The 7,592-nt window shown below is 39.0% G+C and overlaps 1 non-coding gene across 1 annotated transcript; it reads left to right on the forward strand.

Annotated features, from left to right (window-relative positions):
* Positions 1-329: 329 nt before the first annotated feature.
* Positions 330-436, forward strand: LOC122121696. Its single transcript, XR_006150019.1, has one exon. It is a non-coding gene; the product is annotated as a U6 spliceosomal RNA (small nuclear RNA).
* The last annotated feature ends 7,156 nt before the right edge of the window (positions 437-7,592 follow it).

The following is a 7,592-nucleotide window of genomic DNA, read 5'->3' on the forward strand; positions in this document are numbered from 1 at the left end:
TTTTGATTGTGTTAGGATGACCACAGTCCAAGCAGGCCCAGGCATTGTGATGCTACCTCAAAATAAGCAATCAAATTACAATCTGCAGGTATGGCAGTAGTAGAGGTGCCAAAGTTGTGAAGTTCCTTTCATCGTTGCAATGGGTCTACCTGTATCCCTATTTAAACATTTTTCCCTTCCCCTCCACAAATTATGCCAACATCAAAAATATGTGCTTGTGTAAGAAATGCATGATTCTAAAATTTCATGAAAATTCTTTTGAACTTACTTTTTTGTGGAATTGTCTAGTTTAAGAAAATCAATTACACTTTCTATATAAAAAATGTTCTGTGCTTAATCCGGCAGCCCATACACTAACATCGGTATGATACAAAAAAGATTAGCATGGCCCATACACATGGATGACTTTCAAATTCGTGAAGCAATCCATATTTTTACAACAACAAATGCTGAAGGGGATGGGGCCACAAGGGAACCCTACTACATTCTTGGTGGGAGTGTAAACTTCTTCAACCACTTTGGAAAGAAGTATGGAGTTTCCTGAAACGACTCCACATAAAGCTTCCCTATGACCCAGCAATCCCACTTTTGTTCATTTACCCAAAGGATCACAAACAAGACCATACTAAAACTACCAGCACAACTATGTTTATTGCAGCATTATTTACCATAGCTAAGATATGGAACCAACCCAGATGCTCCTCAGTAGATGAATGGATCAAGAAAATGTGGTATTTATATATAAAATTGCATTCTATACCTCCATCAGAAAGAATGACATTGCCCAATTTGTTAGGAAATGGAAAGATTTGGAAAAAAATTTATTAAGTGAAGTAAGCCAACTCCAAAGAAACATAGGTCCCATGGGTTCTCTTATTTTCAATAATATATAACGACAATGACATTGCTACAGAATATAAATATTTTTAAATGAAAAGGGTGTAGGTAATGACATTGTAAGTGATCTTTATACCCAATAAAGATTGGTTTAATTTCTAAAGAAATACCTGAATGAACATCATTCAGCTTCCACTGTTTATTATTCCTGGAGTAATTGCTTAAGGAGAACAAATCCACATCAAAGCGCTCTACCACTGGGCCACCTTCCCAGCTCTGCATTACATTTTATGTGCTTAATACTTTCCTGAAATTATTCCTTTTGGATTAAATATCCCAACAAAACTATTTTTTATGATTTCTTATATGATTTATATAGATTTCTTATGCAATTCTTATATGATTTCTTAGAGATCCATAAACAAAACAGCTCAGAACAGGAAAAGAGTAGGTAAGAAGTCATAAAAAAAATACTATTATAGTGGTCTTAATGGCTAAGTGTAAATAATATGTAACAAAACTGTGGGAAGATTTATTTGCTCTTTTTGCTATTCTCTCCCCTTCTCTGTAGAAAGGTTCTCACTATGAAGTGCCAAATGGTCTGGACCTTTCAAGCCTTGTATCAGTCACAGAAGTGATGGAATTAGGGACATGTGCTCCCATGGCTGGCTTTTAGGAAGTTCACAATAAAGTAATACCAATACACATAAAGAAATTTTTGTGAGTGATGTGTATTCACTTCTTCAATTGCCAAAATTAAATTCATATGTCAAAACATCAAATTACTTACATTATAATATATGTAGTTCAACCGGCATCACTAACACCTCCATAAATCAAATGCAAACTAAAAGCTCTACTTCAAAAACCAACATCTAAGGCAGTGTTGGAAATACAAGAAGATGCACAACAAATCTAAAGGAGTGAGATCTTTAACACTGGCAATGAGCAGTGATAGCTGAATTTTTAACCAGGCTTGAAAAGTTCGGGTGTCAACTATGTGATTAGAGTTGCAGAGTTGACCTTGGTATCAAGATTGAAGGTAAAATTCAAAGGCATCTAAGATTGTTGCAGTATTGTGGCTCGATACAGTGTGACCCTGTCTGATAATGGTAAAGCACGGAGTAGAAGCTAAGTCAGTGAAATGTATAGGAAGGATTCTCCACTGAGAATAATTGCAGGGGGTGATCATCACTCTTGCGTTGAAAATGTATAGCCCATCATTCTACTTTAAGCTCTAGTGTTTTTTCTGATCTGAAGATAATTATAACATACCAATGTGCTGTGAGTGCTGAGCAGTGTAGGTGTATATTACGCTAATATATGTAAAAATCCTTACAGGTATGGAATGGCCTGACCCTGACACTTCATTCTGTGTTGTTGAGTTTCATGAACAAATGTTCATAGTTAGGCAATTCACAATCATCTAAGTCTGAATCAGGAAACTGAGATAAGACATTAGGGTCATCACTCCAGTGACATGGTCTGTGACCTCTGAAATAAATAACATTATTTCATAATGTAAATGTGTTTCTAAAAAATTATGCAATACCAAATATACAAAAGGGACAATTATCCATCTCTTGTATTATCAGAAGTTAAGATACTCCTGAATTGTACTTTTTTGCTAGAGGAGCACAGTATGAGTGCTGATATTTGGTATCTTTCCAGATGCTCCTATACATTTGTCAATCTTCTTTGAGGAAGTGTTTTTCCATAGTTTTTTTTTTTTTTTTGAGGTGTTCCGAATATCAGTACTGTCGCTAACCACAACCATGGGACAGAAAAGATGATGGGATACCTGGCCAAAGAACTGAGAAATCACAGGAAGTAATAGGAAAGAAGACACCAGAGGACCAAAAGCCTCATTGCCAGATTCTGGATCCCTAAATCCTGCTTCACATGCTTTATATTCCTTCTACTACGGGGGTGGGGTGGGGGGTAGGAGGGTTGTCAGTGGCTACAGGTATGTCCACAAACTAAGGCATTAATCTTGCTGGTGGTTACAACTATTGATATGAGATATTGTTTGTATACATAGTGATAATTGAATCCCTTATTGTTCAGGAGCAGAAGGGAGCAATAGTCATTACAACCATAACACAGACATCTATCTTGTCTACAAAGTCTTAATCTTTTAGTGTCCAACAGCTCTAAATTACATACTCTTGAGGTAATAACTCATATCCCTGTCTTCTCTTGACTGACCTTTCCAGAGTACAGCTCTCATCCTTTTGACTGCTGTTTGAGATGGCTTCCCAATCTATCCCTTTCCAGGTCTAACAGCTTGAGTCTAGAATTCCTCACAAGTACTGTGACAGATGAATTATTTTGAAAAGGATATTTTTTTCGTAGATAGGTTAAATTTTTATATTTTATTTTATTTCAAAAATATTATACAGAGTGGTTACAGTTACATGAGTAATGTACATTCCTTGCTGAATAGTGTTACCCACTCCATTGTTGTTCTCATATCCCTTCCCACCCTCCACACCTCCCGCTCACTCCAAAGTTGTAAAGTTCATTTCCAATATAGTGTCGTGTGAATATCATTGTTGCAATGGGTCAGTCTTTGTACATCTTTCGTCACTATATTTTTTCCCTTTCCTTCTCCAAATCAGGTAAATGTATATACAAGATGGAAGGTACCAGAATCAAGACAGAGATTTCCAGGGATAAACCAATGGAAAAAGGCAAATGAAATAAAAATAAGACCTAGATACACTACTTTACCTACATCAAGGTTGATATTTGAAAAAAGACTTGTTGTTTCTATGGCTTAGAGTTCATTTCAATTAACATCATTTTGTAAGGTCAAATGTACATAGCTCTGGAACCAGCAATCCCATTCCTGGGCACTTGTGGAAATGATCTCAATCTAAACCACACAAAATTTACAACTATGTTTTTTACAGCATTATTGCTATAGCTAAGATATGGAACCAATCAAGATGCCCCTCAATAGATGACAGGATCAAGAAAATGTGATATATATACACAATGGAATTTATGCTTCTATCACAAAGAATGACACAACTCCTTTCTTAAGAAAATGGAAAGACTTGGAAAACAATCATATTATGTGAAGGAAGCCAGATTCAAAGAAACATAGGTTCCATGGTTTCCCTCATTTTTATTAATTAATATATGCTTAGGATAGTCCTGGCAGACATGTTCACTTTTAAACTCTTGAAATATTCCCTTTTTTCTCTCCCTCTTTCTCTCTCATTCCATTTGTTCTAAGTCCTATGATGATCTTGTTGATTTTCTCCCATTACATTCATCATTGCATCTTGCGAACTACTGGTATGCAGTACTGTACTTCTGTCCATTCTCCTTGTGCTTCGGCTTGTACCCCTCTCAAGTGGAGGGCCAGAGATTGGGGATATTCTCTTCACTCTTGAACTCAGACATCTATCTTTACTTTCTAACAATACATTCATTGAATTCTTTCTGTAAATTCTAATGCCTTGAAAATGATTACTGCATTTTCATGGCTTTGTTATTTGGCATCAGGGAAGTACATAAATCAATAACTGTAACTTAGGTAAAAGAAGACTGCAATCATGCCTCCGTAGATGTTGTTCATTGGATAATGTTTACTTCAAGGTCTGCCTGCCTGCATCCTTTTCACTGTTTATTTATCAATGTAGCCTTTTCTTCTGGAAAGTATGTATTGGCCTAGTGAAGATCAATTCCTACTCTAATTAGTCATTAATTTTATTCCAACATCATTTCACAGCTCCTTCTGAGTTTCTTCAGGGTCTGTATAGTAGTGTTTCACATTCTTAGAAGTTTTAACATCTATGCATCCAATGATAAAGACACATTGCTTAAGTCACCATTTTGATGACTGAAAAGAAACCATGCTGCAACCTCACTATACGGTAATTTTCTGGTTTTAAATTCTTTAGAATTTAAAATTAAATTTTAAATTCTTTAGAATTGATGGTGGAGAACGAACATTGTGCCTGCAATTTGATCTTTTCCTAATTATTTTTAGTATCCTTTCCAATATTGTATAAAGTTAAAACATTACTACTTACCTTTAGGATTTCTAAAATGGTCAAAGTATACATTCTATTCATTCACAATTTTAACACAATAGTGTCCATTATGACCAAGTGAGAAATTTTAAACTTTTTATTTGTGGTCCGTAATGGTGGTGATAGGGAATCAAGTCCAATGCTTCATGTGTCTTAGTCTCCTGTGTGCCTCTGAGCCTGAGGTGACCTGTGGTTTTATTTTCACTCAACTGGAATAACGAAAAATTTCACTAGGAAGGAATTATTACTTGGTTACTTTCTCCAGTATCTCTCGCATATATAAAAGTAATATAATTCTACACTGACAGAAAATGGTGTTCCTATATTGTATTTATTAATAGTAAATTTTTATGTTTTGTAGCCCCAATCTTCACTAAGGTTTGCCACTTTCCTATCACTGCTTCCCATAAAACTTGACTAGATCCACTAGAAACACAAGTCCAGTCAGCCTCTTTCTTAAAAAGCCCAACCTTAAATAACCTACCCCCTGGTAGCCCTGCTATAAACTTTCAAAGGCCTGACTGAAACCAGACTCCTTCCTGAAAGCCTCCTCTGCCATAGGGAAATCCCTCTTCCACTCCTCCCCTCCCGGAATCCCTGCTCTGCACCACCAGAAACCAGGCCACATCCAAGAACTCCACCTACATTGGGCTCCTCCCTCGAATCCCCACCTCATCCATCAGATACCCTGCTGCAACTACTGCCCCTAACTACTCTAGTACTGCATAGTCTTATTGCTCCCATATCCTAGTACCTGCAAGTTCCTCCATTTCCTTTCAACCCCACCCCCAATCATCCTTCTCCCTCAAGCCCCTCCTGGTTTCATCAGAAACTCCTCCCATAACTAGCCTACTTCTAAGTGGCCTAACCTCACAAACACAGCCCTGAACCTACCTCTTCCTACAAAGCCCATCATGCTACACCAAAAACCCTCCACCTGCCTATAACTGTCCTTGAAACCGCACCTTGCTAGGCCAGAAGGTTCTCACATAGCCCATCTCCTGCCTGGAAAGCCAGCCCTGCTCCACCACAAGCCTCTCCACCTCCCACATCTACTCTCTCAATGCCCTGCCTTGCTCCCACCCCCTATTGGCTCCTTCCTCAGATCCACACACTACACCACCAGATACCATGCCCATAATTATCCTACACCATTGTAGCCCTTCCATTCCTTCTCAAAGCCCTCCTCCAACTAGCCACATGTCTCCAAGCTCTGTCCTGCTCCAGATAAACCCCACTAGAAAACCCCCACTACACTATCCAATCTCTCGACACCCACATTGCTCCACTGGAAACCACTGCACCAGTTGGCCTCCCTCTGGAAGTCTCAGCAGGCTGAACTGTAAATCCTTGTCCCTCCATAGTCCCTTTTTGAAGGTTTCTTTGCCCTACTGAAAACCCTGTCCAAAGTCCATGTCCTGCCTTGCAACACTGAAATCCCCACCCAACCTGATTTTTCTTTTAGAAGTGGTAACTGGCTACCCAAGAAACCCCATCCGAACTAGTCTAGTGCAATGCTCTCACAAAGCTCTGGTCCTGAAAAACTCCTCCATACATTGTGACTACATCCTGCTCTGCAAGAAACCCCACCTCCACCCTAACACACTTCCCTAAGGCCTGCCATTCTCCACCAGAAACCCTGCCCCTTACTAGCCCACGTCTTCCTGGTACCACCGGGCCCTCTCAAAACCAAACTTGAAAAGCCTCTCTCTCATAGCTCTGCATTCCTACACCAGAATCCCCACCTTCTGACAGCCTCTTGCCTCCATTCCCTTCCCTGCCTTATGGGAAACCTCACCCTACATATCCCACAAGGGGTCACAGTGGCTCTACCAGCACCCCTCCTCTAAGTAATCTCCTCCTTTGTAGTCTTGTTCTTCCTTCTCAAAGCTCTGTCCCAAACAGCCTCCTCCCCAGTGACCCCATCTTCTTCCACTGAAAACCTGCCCACCTGCCAGCCTCCATGTTCAATCCCGCCCCTAACAAGTCTAGTCCTTCCTGTCCCCTCCCTGCTGTCTCAAAGCCCTACACAGACAGGGCTTCACCCTCAAAGCCCCGCCCTGCTCCACCACAGAGACTGTGCCAATACCAACTCCTCCCTTGAATCACACAGGGCTCCACCAGAAACCCCACACCAGCTCACCCATGATGGTCCCATCTAGTAACTTTTATTACAAATGCGATTTTATACTGGCCATAGAATTCATACTAATCAATATGATAAGAAAGCAGTATGGCAAAAAGGCAACAAAAATTAAATAGCCATTGGATACTTTAGTCTAGTTTGAGGTTCTGTTACCAGGTAGATACACATTGTGTGAAAATGTCTGAAGGGAATTCCTCTTATTGGAAAACATTCTTTGAAGTATCAGTGATCATGAGTGATCATTTTATTTCTAGAAAATTTGTGCACATTTGTGCCATTAACTTCAAAAAATATTCGTTATTTTAAATCCTGTGGTTTTGTTGAGGAAAGAGTATTAGTGTGTAAAAAGATGTTTTTCAACTCATCTCTCTAATGAATAATTTTGGAGTTGCCTACCTTACTATGTACAAGAGTATTTAGTAACAGAAATTCTCTACCAGAATCCACTTTGAATTTCCTCCTTCCACTAAAGTGCCCTTTGGAAAACACTGAAGTGAGATTACACAGGTAAAATGCCAGAAATAAAAACGTGTTTGAGATCATAACAAAATTATGATGAAGAC

Source organism: Dipodomys spectabilis, unplaced genomic scaffold (genome assembly GCF_019054845.1).
Source record: "Dipodomys spectabilis isolate Male_0828 unplaced genomic scaffold, ASM1905484v1 ptg000193l, whole genome shotgun sequence".
NCBI classification, from domain to species: Eukaryota; Metazoa; Chordata; class Mammalia; order Rodentia; family Heteromyidae; genus Dipodomys; species Dipodomys spectabilis.